This window comes from Lemur catta, unplaced genomic scaffold (assembly GCF_020740605.2).
Source record: "Lemur catta isolate mLemCat1 unplaced genomic scaffold, mLemCat1.pri scaffold_91_ctg1, whole genome shotgun sequence".
Taxonomy (NCBI): domain Eukaryota; kingdom Metazoa; phylum Chordata; class Mammalia; order Primates; family Lemuridae; genus Lemur; species Lemur catta.
In genome coordinates, this window is record NW_025423883.1 from 230,137 (window position 1) to 248,529 (window position 18,393).

Consider the following 18,393-nt stretch of genomic DNA (forward strand, 5'->3'; position numbering starts at 1 on the left):
CATGATCCCCTTAATAATATCCCTCCAACGATAAAAAGTCAATATGTTTCTATCAAAGGTAGAGGCTTTCTTCCCTTTTTCAGGGTACTCACAGCCACATTATTCCATGTAAAAATTTCACCGTGTTAGAGATAACAGCAAGTACTCAATGTTTGCGTTTCCCTGAGACACACACGCTCATTTCAGTTTCTTTGAATCCAGTCCAAATACAGTCCATACCTTGTGAGGGGTTGAGATGTCTTTTGAAAGAGTGTCCATACATCGCGACTAGTCGGGGGCAGCCCCGGTTGTCACCATTTCCCTTTGTTTCCTACCGCTGTCCGCAGTGACCCGAGCTATTTTTGCATTGTGAGGGGTTTCATCGTGGATTTAAACGTATTGAACGTGTTTCAATATCTTGCAATTATTAGACTTGCTGGCGATCAAACCGTCCTGTGTTTGGCAAACGGGAGTCTACTCATTCTGGTTCCTGTGTCTTTTGACGTGACCCTCGTCCTGTTGGATATGGTAGCATCCGTGCTTCCCAGTATGAGAAGCGTGCGTTTCCCGCCCCAGACCTCAAGTCAGCGTATGTCTCCAGTAAGTCTTAGGACCGTTTAATAACGATGGTTGGCGGAGACCACAATCTAGATGCTGGTGAAATGCACTAGTGTCGAGTTCGCACCTATGTCTCAGCACTTTCCGTGGAAAAACTTAAAAAAAAAAAAAAAAAAAAAGAAAGAAAGAAAGAGAGAAAGAAAAGAAAAAAAAATTACAGGAAAACACATTGAGTTTACACTGATAATCCAAGTTCAAACTGAGAACTGAGAGTTTTTTTACATTACTTTACCGATTTCACCTCTTCCTCTCACACCCAGATTCCCAGTCCCCAAAGACACCAACAGCATTTCTTCTTTGCAGGATCCCACAGAATAATCGTAGCCATGCACCATAGAACCGTGGACTGGTTCCTACTGCATGAAGTAGGAAAGGCGAGGAAGGAACCTTCTATTGTTCCGGCTCCACTGTGAAAATGTAAGAGCTGCCGTCCGCCGAAGCCAGTCTGCTCATGTCCAAGGAGCTGTGAGCCACGTCACACTCCTTTGGAATATTTCCCTGAGCCTTCATGTGGGCTCCTGACGTCTGTAGAATCTGACAAGTCACACGTTGTCCTCCCGTTTGTGTCCTCCGTGCTTTGAATAGATGTGCTATTGAGTGCTTGATTTTTGTTGTCATAGGTGTATGTGTTTGTGGCAAAGTGTTGAGTGTTTGGTGTGTATGTAGCAGCTAGGGAGCGAGGCTCTGAAGGCTACTGGGCAGCAGGAGGGCGCGGGGTCGGGTGGGGGGCGCTGGGCCGGGAGGGCCGCGTAGCAGCTGGGCCTCTCGAGGCGTCCGGGGACGGCCGCTGCCGTCTAGGGCCATAGCACCCTGAACGTGCCCGATCTCGTCTGGTCTGGGAAGCTAAGCAGGGTCGGGCCCGGTTAGTACTTGGATGGGAGACCGCCTGGGAATACCGGGTGCTGTAGGCTTTTGCTTCTTCTTTTGTCCCGCCCGCCGGGGGGTCGGGGGTGGGGGGCCCCCCCTCGCCTTCTGCGCCCGCCCCCACTTTCGCCCTCGGGCCCCGGCCCCTCCCCCCCCTCGGCGCGACCCGCTGCCCCCGCCCGGGGCTTCCTCCCCTCTCCCCCGCTGCAGCACCACCGCCAGGTGGCGGCAGCGGCAGAGCGTCCCAGGCGTTCCGTTGGGCCGGCAGCGGAGCCCCAACCCTGGGCCCCACACCGGGCCGGGGCCGGGCGGCGGGATCCCTAAGTGCCGCCGGGTCTCCTCTCCCCCGGACCCCGCACCCGCCGCCCCGCACTCCGGGACATCGCGTACACCCGGCGCGGGACAGCCCAGGGCGGCAAACCGTGTCCTGGGCCCCCGGACACCCGGCCCACCGTGCACTTTCTCTCCGCCGCACACCCGGGCCTCGGGCCCGGGCCTCACGCCGGGCGGGCTCCTCGCCGCCGACGGGGCTCCGAGAGACACACCGGCGCGCCGCACAGGGCGACTCGCTGGCCCCCTGGGCAGAGAGGACACACAACAGCACACGGAGCGCACGCACCCAAACCCAAACCACCCACCGGCCCCTGGACCCCTGGCTACACACCCCAAACCCCACCCCACCGGGCCACAGGATAGCCGGCTCCGGCCCCCCGCGCAGCCCCCCGCCCCCGCGCGGGGGCTGCTGCCACACGCAGGCCCTGAGGGGAATCGGGGCAGAACGGTCCTCCCCAGACGGGGGTGGGGTGGCGGGGTGGGGGGGGGGACACTGCAGATCTTCAGGACCTCCGGGTGACGGACCAGCGGCAGGCGCGGCCCTGCCTCCTCCTCCCGGCCCCGCCCCAAAGCCCCTCCCCACCGTGCCCTCGCGTGGGCCGGCGGAGGGCCCTCTCTCGCGCACTCTCCGGCTCCGGCCCTCCGCCCCCACGCGTGGAAGCCTGTCCCTGCGCGCGTGCCCGTGGGTCTGCTCCTCGGGGTGTGGGACGGCGGTGCGTCCGTGGTTTGGGTGGGGGTGGGGGGGTGCGCGCGCGAGACCCGTCAGGCTCCGCCTGGCCCCCCACCCCCACCCCGATAAGGGCAGGTGGGCTAGCGAAGGGCCAGGGCGGCGGGAGGGACCCGACTGCGCAGGGAGGGACGCGTCGCAGCAGATCGGCCTCTTGAGGCGTCCGGGGGCGGCCGCCCTCGTCTACGGCCAGACCGCCCTGAACGCGCCCGATCTCGTCTCACCTCGGAAGCTAAGCAGGGTCGGGCCCGGTTAGGACTTGGATGGGAGACCGCCTGGGAATCCCGGGTGCCGTAGGCTTTTTGCTCTGCTTCTTTTTCTGTCCCGCCCCCCTGGGCTGGGAAGGGGAGGGGGGGGCCTTCGCCCTCCGCGCCCGGCCCGGCTCCGCCCCCGGCCGGCCCGGACCCTGCCCCGTGGCCCCTGGAGACAGGGTCAGATTGGAGATGTGGAGGCTCAGTCCCCGAGGCTGTCGCCCCTCACACACCTGCCGCAGGTCCGGGCCTCCGGAACTTCTGACCGACCGGCTCTGAATTCAGGACACAGTCTAAAGTTGTCCAAGGAGATGACCACGTTACCACCCTAGGACAGGAAAAATTGGACCCTATCCACATATGCAGAAGAAGAGAATCTAAACAGCTGGCTATTCGTTCACGGTAACATAATTCAGGAATCCAGAGGCGAAGACATCTAGAAACACTTTTCAAACGTCTAAATCTTTAGAACATATTCTGAAGGATTAAGAAGTAGAAGCATTCTTTGGACAGTCACGAGCAAGACCAGGGTGTCGATAGGAAATCCTTCTGTTCGATACTGCAAGAGACGCTCCAAAAACATACTACAACAAGGGAAAACACTAACAATATATGGGAAAGGAAAATCACCTTTCTTCATTTTCCTCACCTCCTACGGTTCTCAAAAGAGAATGTTTGCCCCTATGCGCGGGAGACCTGTAGAAATCCTAGGTGAGTCCAGCAAGATAGCTCTAGATGAAATCAACATTCGATCGATAGTTTCGATATTTCTTATTTCCTCGCAAATACACAATAATGAATGCAATTCTTGAAAAGGATAACATTCAAAGTCACAGAAAATCCACACAGCACCTACGGGGCAAAGGTGCCAACTTAGATGGAAAACTTAGCAAAAACGTACATGATGGCTCCAATCGATGGAGAGGCTACCCCGTAGTCCTCGATAGATGGACACAGAGTCCCCAAACTAATCATTTCCCCCACATTAATAAATAATCCCATTTAAACAGGGTTTATAACTAGAAACTTACTATCTGCTTCTTTCTCTTTTTCTTTTAATTTGGGAAAGGGATATGTTAAAGAATGATGATCATGATCATGATTATCATTATGACTATTATATTAAATCGAATTAACCGTACCAAAACCCCTCCACTCACCTTATAAAAATGGGAGTTGATGCATATGTGGGAAGCCGCTGTGTATCTTTGTCCCAAGGCGTGGAACCACAAAAACGCTTCTCCCAAACAAATCCCATCTCGACTGTCATCCTTTTCCTTGCTTTTCCTTTGAAAGTTTTTGCTCTCTGTTATAGGACTATCTCATTGAGGTAGTTTGTTAATTTCACAGTTTATAGAATACATGTGGAACCATTCTGGATTCCTTCTGGGCAACTTGTGTGCCAGGGGAAACCTTCTGTTTGGAGAATACTCCTCGCTTACACAGGAAGCTGCAGTTCATCAGCGCTGCTAGAGAATGGCACTGCACGAATCAGTCGAAGTATCTTTATGCGATCTTTGACTAGGTCCGTGTACAAGGGGCTCCCGTGAGGATTACCCTAGATGCTTCCTGGTCACATGTGCCCTATCTTCTCTCTGGTACGTGCTACTCAGAGAATATGCTTGCTCCTGAATTATGCCAGCGTTTATTCATATCCATTTATGCTACATTGCTTTCCAAATGGTTCTATAATTTCGCCTCCCATATCAGCAGGGTGTGTGCAAGAGTTTTCCTCAAAGCCAACACAGTGATCAGTTTCTTAAGTTTCCTCAATCTGGTGAGTTGGAAACTATATCTGGCTTCATTTTTTATTCTGTATTTCCTTGACTAATAATGAGGACACGGGGCCAAAGGCGTATTAAGCATATTAAACGTAGATATCCTGTAACAGTAATATTTTGCCAATTATATGTGCAACAGATACCTTGTCCTGTTTGCAGCTTGTTTTTGACCCTGTTCATGGTATCCTTGGAAACGTTTCATTATGGAAAATTTGAAATAGAAGCAAAATCGGAAAGAATAGTAGAATACTCTCGCACTCCTCTGACTCAAGAAATCACCAACCCCTGGCCAGATCTTGTTTCCTTTATACCCCTCCTACCTTAAGTTCATGATCTCCTTAATAATATCCCTCCATCGATAAAAAGTCAATATGTTTCTATCAAAGGTAGAGGCTTTCTTCCCTCTTTCAGTGTACTCACAGCCACATTATTCCATGTAAAAATTTCACCGTGTTAGAGATAACACCAAGTACTCAATGTTTGCGTTTCCCTGAGACACACACGCTCATTCCAGTTTCTTTGAATCGAGTCCAAATACAGTCCATACCTTGTGAGGGGTTGAGATGTCTTTTGAAAGAGTGTCCATACATCGCGACTAGTCGGGGGCAGCCCCGGTTGTCACCGTTTCCCTTTGTTTCCTACCGCTGTCCGCAGTGACCCGAGTTATTTTTGCATTGTGAGGGGTTTCATCGCGGATTTAAACGTATTTAATGTGTTTCAATATCTTGCAATTATTAGACTTACTGGCGATCAAACCGTCCGGTGTCTGGCAATCGGGAGTCTACTCATTCTGGTTCCTGTGTCTTTTGACGTGACCCTCGTCCTGTTGGATATCATAGCATCCACGCTTCCCAGGATAAGAAGCGTCCGTTTCCCGCCCCAGACTTCAAGTCAGCCTATGTCTCCAGTAAGTCTTAGGACCGTTTAGTAACGATGGTTGGCAGAGACCACGATCTAGATGCTGGTGAAATGCCCTACTGTTGAGTTCGCACCTATGTCTCGGCACTTTCCATGGGGAAAAAAAAAAAAAAATAAAGGAAGAAAAGAAAAAAAAAATACAGGAAAACACATTGAGTTTCCACTGATAATCCAAGTTCAAACTGAGAACTGAGAGTTTTTTTACATGACTTGATCGATTTCACCTCTTCCTCTCACACCCAAATTCCCAGTCCCCAAAGACGCCAACAGCATTTCTTCTTTGCAGGATCCCACAGAATAATCGTAGCCATGCACCATAGAACCGTGGACTGGTTCCCACTGCATGAAGTAGGAAAGGCGAGGAAGGAACTTTCTACTTTTCCGGCTGCTCCACTGTGAAAATGTAAGAGCTGCCGTCCGCCGAAGCCAGTCTGCTCATGTCCAAGGAGCTGTGAGCCACGTCACACTCCTTTGGAATATTTCCCTGAGCCTTCATGTGGGCTCCTGACGTCTGTAGAATCTGACAAGTCACACGTTGTCCTCCCGTTTGTGTCCTCCGTGCTTTGAATAGATGTGCTATTGAGTGCTTGATTTTTGTTGTCATAGGTGTATGTGTTTGTGGCAAAGTGTTGAGTGTTTGGTGTGTATGTAGCAGCTAGAGAGCGAGGCTCTGAAGGCTACTGGGCAGCAGGAGGGCGCGGGGTCGGGTGGGGGGCGCTGGGCCGGGAGGGCCGCGTAGCAGCTGGGCCTCTCGAGGCGTCCGGGGACGGCCGCTGCCGTCTAGGGCCATAGCACCCTGAACGTGCCCGATCTCGTCTGGTCTGGGAAGCTAAGCAGGGTCGGGCCCGGTTAGTACTTGGATGGGAGACCGCCTGGGAATACCGGGTGCTGTAGGCTTTTGCTTCTTCTTTTGTCCCGCCCGCCGGGGGGTCGGGGGTGGGGGGGCCCCCCCTCGCCTTCTGCGCCCGCCCCCACTTTCGCCCTCGGGCCCCGGCCCCTCCCCCCCCTCGGCGCGACCCGCTGCCCCCGCCCGGGGCTTCCTCCCCTCTCCCCCGCTGCAGCACCACCGCCAGGTGGCGGCAGCGGCAGAGCGTCCCAGGCGTTCCGTTGGGCCGGCAGCGGAGCCCCAACCCTGGGCCCCACACCGGGCCGGGGCCGGGCGGCGGGATCCCTAAGTGCCGCCGGGTCTCCTCTCCCCCGGACCCCGCACCCGCCGCCCCGCACTCCGGGACATCGCGTACACCCGGCGCGGGACAGCCCAGGGCGGCAAACCGTGTCCTGGGCCCCCGGACACCCGGCCCACCGTGCACTTTCTCTCCGCCGCACACCCGGGCCTCGGGCCCGGGCCTCACGCCGGGCGGGCTCCTCGCCGCCGACGGGGCTCCGAGAGACACACCGGCGCGCCGCACAGGGCGACTCGCTGGCCCCCTGGGCAGAGAGGACACACAACAGCACACGGAGCGCACGCACCCAAACCCAAACCACCCACCGGCCCCTGGACCCCTGGCTACACACCCCAAACCCCACCCCACCGGGCCACAGGATAGCCGGCTCCGGCCCCCCGCGCAGCCCCCCGCCCCCGCGCGGGGGCTGCTGCCACACGCAGGCCCTGAGGGGAATCGGGGCAGAACGGTCCTCCCCAGACGGGGGTGGGGTGGCGGGGTGGGGGGGGGGACACTGCAGATCTTCAGGACCTCCGGGTGACGGACCAGCGGCAGGCGCGGCCCTGCCTCCTCCTCCCGGCCCCGCCCCAAAGCCCCTCCCCACCGTGCCCTCGCGTGGGCCGGCGGAGGGCCCTCTCTCGCGCACTCTCCGGCTCCGGCCCTCCGCCCCCACGCGTGGAAGCCTGTCCCTGCGCGCGTGCCCGTGGGTCTGCTCCTCGGGGTGTGGGACGGCGGTGCGTCCGTGGTTTGGGTGGGGGTGGGGGGGTGCGCGCGCGAGACCCGTCAGGCTCCGCCTGGCCCCCCACCCCCACCCCGATAAGGGCAGGTGGGCTAGCGAAGGGCCAGGGCGGCGGGAGGGACCCGACTGCGCAGGGAGGGACGCGTCGCAGCAGATCGGCCTCTTGAGGCGTCCGGGGGCGGCCGCCCTCGTCTACGGCCAGACCGCCCTGAACGCGCCCGATCTCGTCTCACCTCGGAAGCTAAGCAGGGTCGGGCCCGGTTAGGACTTGGATGGGAGACCGCCTGGGAATCCCGGGTGCCGTAGGCTTTTTGCTCTGCTTCTTTTTCTGTCCCGCCCCCCTGGGCTGGGAAGGGGAGGGGGGGGGCCTTCGCCCTCCGCGCCCGGCCCGGCTCCGCCCCCGGCCGGCCCGGACCCTGCCCCGTGGCCCCTGGAGACAGGGTCAGATTGGAGATGTGGAGGCTCAGTCCCCGAGGCTGTCGCCCCTCACACACCTGCCGCAGGTCCGGGCCTCCGGAACTTCTGACCGACCGGCTCTGAATTCAGGACACAGTCTAAAGTTGTCCAAGGAGATGACCACGTTACCACCCTAGGACAGGAAAAATTGGACCCTATCCACATATGCAGAAGAAGAGAATCTAAACAGCTGGCTATTCGTTCACGGTAACATAATTCAGGAATCCAGAGGCGAAGACATCTAGAAACACTTTTCAAACGTCTAAATCTTTAGAACATATTCTGAAGGATTAAGAAGTAGAAGCATTCTTTGGACAGTCACGAGCAAGACCAGGGTGTCGATAGGAAATCCTTCTGTTCGATACTGCAAGAGACGCTCCAAAAACATACTACAACAAGGGAAAACACTAACAATATATGGGAAAGGAAAATCACCTTTCTTCATTTTCCTCACCTCCTACGGTTCTCAAAAGAGAATGTTTGCCCCTATGCGCGGGAGACCTGTAGAAATCCTAGGTGAGTCCAGCAAGATAGCTCTAGATGAAATCAACATTCGATCGATAGTTTCGATATTTCTTATTTCCTCGCAAATACACAATAATGAATGCAATTCTTGAAAAGGATAACATTCAAAGTCACAGAAAATCCACACAGCACCTACGGGGCAAAGGTGCCAACTTAGATGGAAAACTTAGCAAAAACGTACATGATGGCTCCAATCGATGGAGAGGCTACCCCGTAGTCCTCGATAGACGGACACAGAGTCCCCAAACTAATCATTTCCCCCACATTAATAAATAATCCCATTTAAACAGGGTTTATAACTAGAAACTTACTATCTGCTTCTTTCTCTTTTTCTTTTAATTTGGGAAAGGGATATGTTAAAGAATGATGATCATGATCATGATTATCATTATGACTATTATATTAAATCGAATTAACCGTACCAAAACCCCTCCACTCACCTTATAAAAATGGGAGTTGATGCATATGTGGGAAGCCGCTGTGTATCTTTGTCCCAAGGCGTGGAACCACAAAAACGCTTCTCCCAAACAAATCCCATCTCGACTGTCATCCTTTTCCTTGCTTTTCCTTTGAAAGTTTTTGCTCTCTGTTATAGGACTATCTCATTGAGGTAGTTTGTTAATTTCACAGTTTATAGAATACATGTGGAACCATTCTGGATTCCTTCTGGGCAACTTGTGTGCCAGGGGAAACCTTCTGTTTGGAGAATACTCCTCGCTTACACAGGAAGCTGCAGTTCATCAGCGCTGCTAGAGAATGGCACTGCACGAATCAGTCGAAGTATCTTTATGCGATCTTTGACTAGGTCCGTGTACAAGGGGCTCCCGTGAGGATTACCCTAGATGCTTCCTGGTCACATGTGCCCTATCTTCTCTCTGGTACGTGCTACTCAGAGAATATGCTTGCTCCTGAATTATGCCAGCGTTTATTCATATCCATTTATGCTACATTGCTTTCCAAATGGTTCTATAATTTCGCCTCCCATATCAGCAGGGTGTGTGCAAGAGTTTTCCTCAAAGCCAACACAGTGATCAGTTTCTTAAGTTTCCTCAATCTGGTGAGTTGGAAACTATATCTGGCTTCATTTTTTATTCTGTATTTCCTTGACTAATAATGAGGACACGGGGCCAAAGGCGTATTAAGCATATTAAACGTAGATATCCTGTAACAGTAATATTTTGCCAATTATATGTGCAACAGATACCTTGTCCTGTTTGCAGCTTGTTTTTGACCCTGTTCATGGTATCCTTGGAAACGTTTCATTATGGAAAATTTGAAATAGAAGCAAAATCGGAAAGAATAGTAGAATACTCTCGCACTCCTCTGACTCAAGAAATCACCAACCCCTGGCCAGATCTTGTTTCCTTTATACCCCTCCTACCTTAAGTTCATGATCCCCTTAATAATATCCCTCCATCGATAAAAAGTCAATATGTTTCTATCAAAGGTAGAGGCTTTCTTCCCTCTTTCAGTGTACTCACAGCCACATTATTCCATGTAAAAATTTCACCGTGTTAGAGATAACACCAAGTACTCAATGTTTGCGTTTCCCTGAGACACACACGCTCATTCCAGTTTCTTTGAATCGAGTCCAAATACAGTCCATACCTTGTGAGGGGTTGAGATGTCTTTTGAAAGAGTGTCCATACATCGCGACTAGTCGGGGGCAGCCCCGGTTGTCACCGTTTCCCTTTGTTTCCTACCGCTGTCCGCAGTGACCCGAGTTATTTTTGCATTGTGAGGGGTTTCATCGCGGATTTAAACGTATTTAATGTGTTTCAATATCTTGCAATTATTAGACTTACTGGCGATCAAACCGTCCGGTGTCTGGCAATCGGGAGTCTACTCATTCTGGTTCCTGTGTCTTTTGACGTGACCCTCGTCCTGTTGGATATCATAGCATCCACGCTTCCCAGGATAAGAAGCGTCCGTTTCCCGCCCCAGACTTCAAGTCAGCCTATGTCTCCAGTAAGTCTTAGGACCGTTTAGTAACGATGGTTGGCAGAGACCACGATCTAGATGCTGGTGAAATGCCCTACTGTTGAGTTCGCACCTATGTCTCGGCACTTTCCATGGGGAAAAAAAAAAAAAATAAAGGAAGAAAAGAAAAAAAAAATACAGGAAAACACATTGAGTTTACACTGATAATCCAAGTTCAAACTGAGAACTGAGAGTTTTTTTACATGACTTGATCGATTTCACCTCTTCCTCTCACACCCAAATTCCCAGTCCCCAAAGACGCCAACAGCATTTCTTCTTTGCAGGATCCCACAGAATAATCGTAGCCATGCACCATAGAACCGTGGACTGGTTCCCACTGCATGAAGTAGGAAAGGCGAGGAAGGAACTTTCTACTTTTCCGGCTGCTCCACTGTGAAAATGTAAGAGCTGCCGTCCGCCGAAGCCAGTCTGCTCATGTCCAAGGAGCTGTGAGCCACGTCACACTCCTTTGGAATATTTCCCTGAGCCTTCATGTGGGCTCCTGACGTCTGTAGAATCTGACAAGTCACACGTTGTCCTCCCGTTTGTGTCCTCCGTGCTTTGAATAGATGTGCTATTGAGTGCTTGATTTTTGTTGTCATAGGTGTATGTGTTTGTGGCAAAGTGTTGAGTGTTTGGTGTGTATGTAGCAGCTAGGGAGCGAGGCTCTGAAGGCTACTGGGCAGCAGGAGGGCGCGGGGTCGGGTGGGGGGCGCTGGGCCGGGAGGGCCGCGTAGCAGCTGGGCCTCTCGAGGCGTCCGGGGACGGCCGCTGCCGTCTAGGGCCATAGCACCCTGAACGTGCCCGATCTCGTCTGGTCTGGGAAGCTAAGCAGGGTCGGGCCCGGTTAGTACTTGGATGGGAGACCGCCTGGGAATACCGGGTGCTGTAGGCTTTTGCTTCTTCTTTTGTCCCGCCCGCCGGGGGGTCGGGGGTGGGGGGGCCCCCCCTCGCCTTCTGCGCCCGCCCCCACTTTCGCCCTCGGGCCCCGGCCCCTCCCCCCCCTCGGCGCGACCCGCTGCCCCCGCCCGGGGCTTCCTCCCCTCTCCCCCGCTGCAGCACCACCGCCAGGTGGCGGCAGCGGCAGAGCGTCCCAGGCGTTCCGTTGGGCCGGCAGCGGAGCCCCAACCCTGGGCCCCACACCGGGCCGGGGCCGGGCGGCGGGATCCCTAAGTGCCGCCGGGTCTCCTCTCCCCCGGACCCCGCACCCGCCGCCCCGCACTCCGGGACATCGCGTACACCCGGCGCGGGACAGCCCAGGGCGGCAAACCGTGTCCTGGGCCCCCGGACACCCGGCCCACCGTGCACTTTCTCTCCGCCGCACACCCGGGCCTCGGGCCCGGGCCTCACGCCGGGCGGGCTCCTCGCCGCCGACGGGGCTCCGAGAGACACACCGGCGCGCCGCACAGGGCGACTCGCTGGCCCCCTGGGCAGAGAGGACACACAACAGCACACGGAGCGCACGCACCCAAACCCAAACCACCCACCGGCCCCTGGACCCCTGGCTACACACCCCAAACCCCACCCCACCGGGCCACAGGATAGCCGGCTCCGGCCCCCCGCGCAGCCCCCCGCCCCCGCGCGGGGGCTGCTGCCACACGCAGGCCCTGAGGGGAATCGGGGCAGAACGGTCCTCCCCAGACGGGGGTGGGGTGGCGGGGTGGGGGGGGGACACTGCAGATCTTCAGGACCTCCGGGTGACGGACCAGCGGCAGGCGCGGCCCTGCCTCCTCCTCCCGGCCCCGCCCCAAAGCCCCTCCCCACCGTGCCCTCGCGTGGGCCGGCGGAGGGCCCTCTCTCGCGCACTCTCCGGCTCCGGCCCTCCGCCCCCACGCGTGGAAGCCTGTCCCTGCGCGCGTGCCCGTGGGTCTGCTCCTCGGGGTGTGGGACGGCGGTGCGTCCGTGGTTTGGGTGGGGGTGGGGGGGTGCGCGCGCGAGACCCGTCAGGCTCCGCCTGGCCCCCCACCCCCACCCCGATAAGGGCAGGTGGGCTAGCGAAGGGCCAGGGCGGCGGGAGGGACCCGACTGCGCAGGGAGGGACGCGTCGCAGCAGATCGGCCTCTTGAGGCGTCCGGGGGCGGCCGCCCTCGTCTACGGCCAGACCGCCCTGAACGCGCCCGATCTCGTCTCACCTCGGAAGCTAAGCAGGGTCGGGCCCGGTTAGGACTTGGATGGGAGACCGCCTGGGAATCCCGGGTGCCGTAGGCTTTTTGCTCTGCTTCTTTTTCTGTCCCGCCCCCCTGGGCTGGGAAGGGGAGGGGGGGGCCTTCGCCCTCCGCGCCCGGCCCGGCTCCGCCCCCGGCCGGCCCGGACCCTGCCCCGTGGCCCCTGGAGACAGGGTCAGATTGGAGATGTGGAGGCTCAGTCCCCGAGGCTGTCGCCCCTCACACACCTGCCGCAGGTCCGGGCCTCCGGAACTTCTGACCGACCGGCTCTGAATTCAGGACACAGTCTAAAGTTGTCCAAGGAGATGACCACGTTACCACCCTAGGACAGGAAAAATTGGACCCTATCCACATATGCAGAAGAAGAGAATCTAAACAGCTGGCTATTCGTTCACGGTAACATAATTCAGGAATCCAGAGGCGAAGACATCTAGAAACACTTTTCAAACGTCTAAATCTTTAGAACATATTCTGAAGGATTAAGAAGTAGAAGCATTCTTTGGACAGTCACGAGCAAGACCAGGGTGTCGATAGGAAATCCTTCTGTTCGATACTGCAAGAGACGCTCCAAAAACATACTACAACAAGGGAAAACACTAACAATATATGGGAAAGGAAAATCACCTTTCTTCATTTTCCTCACCTCCTACGGTTCTCAAAAGAGAATGTTTGCCCCTATGCGCGGGAGACCTGTAGAAATCCTAGGTGAGTCCAGCAAGATAGCTCTAGATGAAATCAACATTCGATCGATAGTTTCGATATTTCTTATTTCCTCGCAAATACACAATAATGAATGCAATTCTTGAAAAGGATAACATTCAAAGTCACAGAAAATCCACACAGCACCTACGGGGCAAAGGTGCCAACTTAGATGGAAAACTTAGCAAAAACGTACATGATGGCTCCAATCGATGGAGAGGCTACCCCGTAGTCCTCGATAGACGGACACAGAGTCCCCAAACTAATCATTTCCCCCACATTAATAAATAATCCCATTTAAACAGGGTTTATAACTAGAAACTTACTATCTGCTTCTTTCTCTTTTTCTTTTAATTTGGGAAAGGGATATGTTAAAGAATGATGATCATGATCATGATTATCATTATGACTATTATATTAAATCGAATTAACCGTACCAAAACCCCTCCACTCACCTTATAAAAATGGGAGTTGATGCATATGTGGGAAGCCGCTGTGTATCTTTGTCCCAAGGCGTGGAACCACAAAAACGCTTCTCCCAAACAAATCCCATCTCGACTGTCATCCTTTTCCTTGCTTTTCCTTTGAAAGTTTTTGCTCTCTGTTATAGGACTATCTCATTGAGGTAGTTTGTTAATTTCACAGTTTATAGAATACATGTGGAACCATTCTGGATTCCTTCTGGGCAACTTGTGTGCCAGGGGAAACCTTCTGTTTGGAGAATACTCCTCGCTTACACAGGAAGCTGCAGTTCATCAGCGCTGCTAGAGAATGGCACTGCACGAATCAGTCGAAGTATCTTTATGCGATCTTTGACTAGGTCCGTGTACAAGGGGCTCCCGTGAGGATTACCCTAGATGCTTCCTGGTCACATGTGCCCTATCTTCTCTCTGGTACGTGCTACTCAGAGAATATGCTTGCTCCTGAATTATGCCAGCGTTTATTCATATCCATTTATGCTACATTGCTTTCCAAATGGTTCTATAATTTCGCCTCCCATATCAGCAGGGTGTGTGCAAGAGTTTTCCTCAAAGCCAACACAGTGATCAGTTTCTTAAGTTTCCTCAATCTGGTGAGTTGGAAACTATATCTGGCTTCATTTTTTATTCTGTATTTCCTTGACTAATAATGAGGACACGGGGCCAAAGGCGTATTAAGCATATTAAACGTAGATATCCTGTAACAGTAATATTTTGCCAATTATATGTGCAACAGATACCTTGTCCTGTTTGCAGCTTGTTTTTGACCCTGTTCATGGTATCCTTGGAAACGTTTCATTATGGAAAATTTGAAATAGAAGCAAAATCGGAAAGAATAGTAGAATACTCTCGCACTCCTCTGACTCAAGAAATCACCAACCCCTGGCCAGATCTTGTTTCCTTTATACCCCTCCTACCTTAAGTTCATGATCCCCTTAATAATATCCCTCCATCGATAAAAAGTCAATATGTTTCTATCAAAGGTAGAGGCTTTCTTCCCTCTTTCAGTGTACTCACAGCCACATTATTCCATGTAAAAATTTCACCGTGTTAGAGATAACACCAAGTACTCAATGTTTGCGTTTCCCTGAGACACACACGCTCATTCCAGTTTCTTTGAATCGAGTCCAAATACAGTCCATACCTTGTGAGGGGTTGAGATGTCTTTTGAAAGAGTGTCCATACATCGCGACTAGTCGGGGGCAGCCCCGGTTGTCACCGTTTCCCTTTGTTTCCTACCGCTGTCCGCAGTGACCCGAGTTATTTTTGCATTGTGAGGGGTTTCATCGCGGATTTAAACGTATTTAATGTGTTTCAATATCTTGCAATTATTAGACTTACTGGCGATCAAACCGTCCGGTGTCTGGCAATCGGGAGTCTACTCATTCTGGTTCCTGTGTCTTTTGACGTGACCCTCGTCCTGTTGGATATCATAGCATCCACGCTTCCCAGGATAAGAAGCGTCCGTTTCCCGCCCCAGACTTCAAGTCAGCCTATGTCTCCAGTAAGTCTTAGGACCGTTTAGTAACGATGGTTGGCAGAGACCACGATCTAGATGCTGGTGAAATGCCCTACTGTTGAGTTCGCACCTATGTCTCGGCACTTTCCATGGGGAAAAAAAAAAAAAATAAAGGAAGAAAAGAAAAAAAAAATACAGGAAAACACATTGAGTTTACACTGATAATCCAAGTTCAAACTGAGAACTGAGAGTTTTTTTACATGACTTGATCGATTTCACCTCTTCCTCTCACACCCAAATTCCCAGTCCCCAAAGACGCCAACAGCATTTCTTCTTTGCAGGATCCCACAGAATAATCGTAGCCATGCACCATAGAACCGTGGACTGGTTCCCACTGCATGAAGTAGGAAAGGCGAGGAAGGAACTTTCTACTTTTCCGGCTGCTCCACTGTGAAAATGTAAGAGCTGCCGTCCGCCGAAGCCAGTCTGCTCATGTCCAAGGAGCTGTGAGCCACGTCACACTCCTTTGGAATATTTCCCTGAGCCTTCATGTGGGCTCCTGACGTCTGTAGAATCTGACAAGTCACACGTTGTCCTCCCGTTTGTGTCCTCCGTGCTTTGAATAGATGTGCTATTGAGTGCTTGATTTTTGTTGTCATAGGTGTATGTGTTTGTGGCAAAGTGTTGAGTGTTTGGTGTGTATGTAGCAGCTAGGGAGCGAGGCTCTGAAGGCTACTGGGCAGCAGGAGGGCGCGGGGTCGGGTGGGGGGCGCTGGGCCGGGAGGGCCGCGTAGCAGCTGGGCCTCTCGAGGCGTCCGGGGACGGCCGCTGCCGTCTAGGGCCATAGCACCCTGAACGTGCCCGATCTCGTCTGGTCTGGGAAGCTAAGCAGGGTCGGGCCCGGTTAGTACTTGGATGGGAGACCGCCTGGGAATACCGGGTGCTGTAGGCTTTTGCTTCTTCTTTTGTCCCGCCCGCCGGGGGGTCGGGGGTGGGGGGGCCCCCCCTCGCCTTCTGCGCCCGCCCCCACTTTCGCCCTCGGGCCCCGGCCCCTCCCCCCCCTCGGCGCGACCCGCTGCCCCCGCCCGGGGCTTCCTCCCCTCTCCCCCGCTGCAGCACCACCGCCAGGTGGCGGCAGCGGCAGAGCGTCCCAGGCGTTCCGTTGGGCCGGCAGCGGAGCCCCAACCCTGGGCCCCACACCGGGCCGGGGCCGGGCGGCGGGATCCCTAAGTGCCGCCGGGTCTCCTCTCCCCCGGACCCCGCACCCGCCGCCCCGCACTCCGGGACATCGCGTACACCCGGCGCGGGACAGCCCAGGGCGGCAAACCGTGTCCTGGGCCCCCGGACACCCGGCCCACCGTGCACTTTCTCTCCGCCGCACACCCGGGCCTCGGGCCCGGGCCTCACGCCGGGCGGGCTCCTCGCCGCCGACGGGGCTCCGAGAGACACACCGGCGCGCCGCACAGGGCGACTCGCTGGCCCCCTGGGCAGAGAGGACACACAACAGCACACGGAGCGCACGCACCCAAACCCAAACCACCCACCGGCCCCTGGACCCCTGGCTACACACCCCAAACCCCACCCCACCGGGCCACAGGATAGCCGGCTCCGGCCCCCCGCGCAGCCCCCCGCCCCCGCGCGGGGGCTGCTGCCACACGCAGGCCCTGAGGGGAATCGGGGCAGAACGGTCCTCCCCAGACGGGGGTGGGGTGGCGGGGTGGGGGGGGGACACTGCAGATCTTCAGGACCTCCGGGTGACGGACCAGCGGCAGGCGCGGCCCTGCCTCCTCCTCCCGGCCCCGCCCCAAAGCCCCTCCCCACCGTGCCCTCGCGTGGGCCGGCGGAGGGCCCTCTCTCGCGCACTCTCCGGCTCCGGCCCTCCGCCCCCACGCGTGGAAGCCTGTCCCTGCGCGCGTGCCCGTGGGTCTGCTCCTCGGGGTGTGGGACGGCGGTGCGTCCGTGGTTTGGGTGGGGGTGGGGGGGTGCGCGCGCGAGACCCGTCAGGCTCCGCCTGGCCCCCCACCCCCACCCCGATAAGGGCAGGTGGGCTAGCGAAGGGCCAGGGCGGCGGGAGGGACCCGACTGCGCAGGGAGGGACGCGTCGCAGCAGATCGGCCTCTTGAGGCGTCCGGGGGCGGCCGCCCTCGTCTACGGCCAGACCGCCCTGAACGCGCCCGATCTCGTCTCACCTCGGAAGCTAAGCAGGGTCGGGCCCGGTTAGGACTTGGATGGGAGACCGCCTGGGAATCCCGGGTGCCGTAGGCTTTTTGCTCTGCTTCTTTTTCTGTCCCGCCCCCCTGGGCTGGGAAGGGGAGGGGGGGGCCTTCGCCCTCCGCGCCCGGCCCGGCTCCGCCCCCGGCCGGCCCGGACCCTGCCCCGTGGCCCCTGGAGACAGGGTCAGATTGGAGATGTGGAGGCTCAGTCCCCGAGGCTGTCGCCCCTCACACACCTGCCGCAGGTCCGGGCCTCCGGAACTTCTGACCGACCGGCTCTGAATTCAGGACACAGTCTAAAGTTGTCCAAGGAGATGACCACGTTACCACCCTAGGACAGGAAAAATTGGACCCTATCCACATATGCAGAAGAAGAGAATCTAAACAGCTGGCTATTCGTTCACGGTAACATAATTCAGGAATCCAGAGGCGAAGACATCTAGAAACACTTTTCAAACGTCTAAATCTTTAGAACATATTCTGAAGGATTAAGAAGTAGAAGCATTCTTTGGACAGTCACGAGCAAGACCAGGGTGTCGATAGGAAATCCTTCTGTTCGATACTGCAAGAGACGCTCCAAAAACATACTACAACAAGGGAAAACACTAACAATATATGGGAAAGGAAAATCACCTTTCTTCATTTTCCTCACCTCCTACGGTTCTCAAAAGAGAATGTTTGCCCCTATGCGCGGGAGACCTGTAGAAATCCTAGGTGAGTCCAGCAAGATAGCTCTAGATGAAATCAACATTCGATCGATAGTTTCGATATTTCTTATTTCCTCGCAAATACACAATAATGAATGCAATTCTTGAAAAGGATAACATTCAAAGTCACAGAAAATCCACACAGCACCTACGGGGCAAAGGTGCCAACTTAGATGGAAAACTTAGCAAAAACGTACATGATGGCTCCAATCGATGGAGAGGCTACCCCGTAGTCCTCGATAGACGGACACAGAGTCCCCAAACTAATCATTTCCCCCACATTAATAAATAATCCCATTTAAACAGGGTTTATAACTAGAAACTTACTATCTGCTTC

At 55.1% G+C, this 18,393-nt stretch overlaps 8 pseudogenes; all 8 read left to right on the forward strand.

Moving 5' to 3' along the window:
- Positions 1-1,389: 1,389 nt before the first annotated feature.
- On the forward strand, positions 1,390-1,508 carry LOC123630096 (annotated as a pseudogene).
- Positions 1,509-2,702: 1,194 nt separating this feature from the next.
- On the forward strand, positions 2,703-2,821 carry LOC123630085 (annotated as a pseudogene).
- Positions 2,822-6,249: 3,428 nt separating this feature from the next.
- LOC123630097 lies at positions 6,250-6,368 on the forward strand (annotated as a pseudogene).
- A 1,195-nt stretch (positions 6,369-7,563) lies between these two features.
- LOC123630086 lies at positions 7,564-7,682 on the forward strand (annotated as a pseudogene).
- A 3,428-nt stretch (positions 7,683-11,110) lies between these two features.
- LOC123630098 lies at positions 11,111-11,229 on the forward strand (annotated as a pseudogene).
- A 1,194-nt stretch (positions 11,230-12,423) lies between these two features.
- LOC123630087 lies at positions 12,424-12,542 on the forward strand (annotated as a pseudogene).
- Positions 12,543-15,969: 3,427 nt separating this feature from the next.
- Positions 15,970-16,088, forward strand: LOC123630099 (annotated as a pseudogene).
- Positions 16,089-17,282: 1,194 nt separating this feature from the next.
- Positions 17,283-17,401, forward strand: LOC123630088 (annotated as a pseudogene).
- Positions 17,402-18,393: the final 992 nt, after the last annotated feature.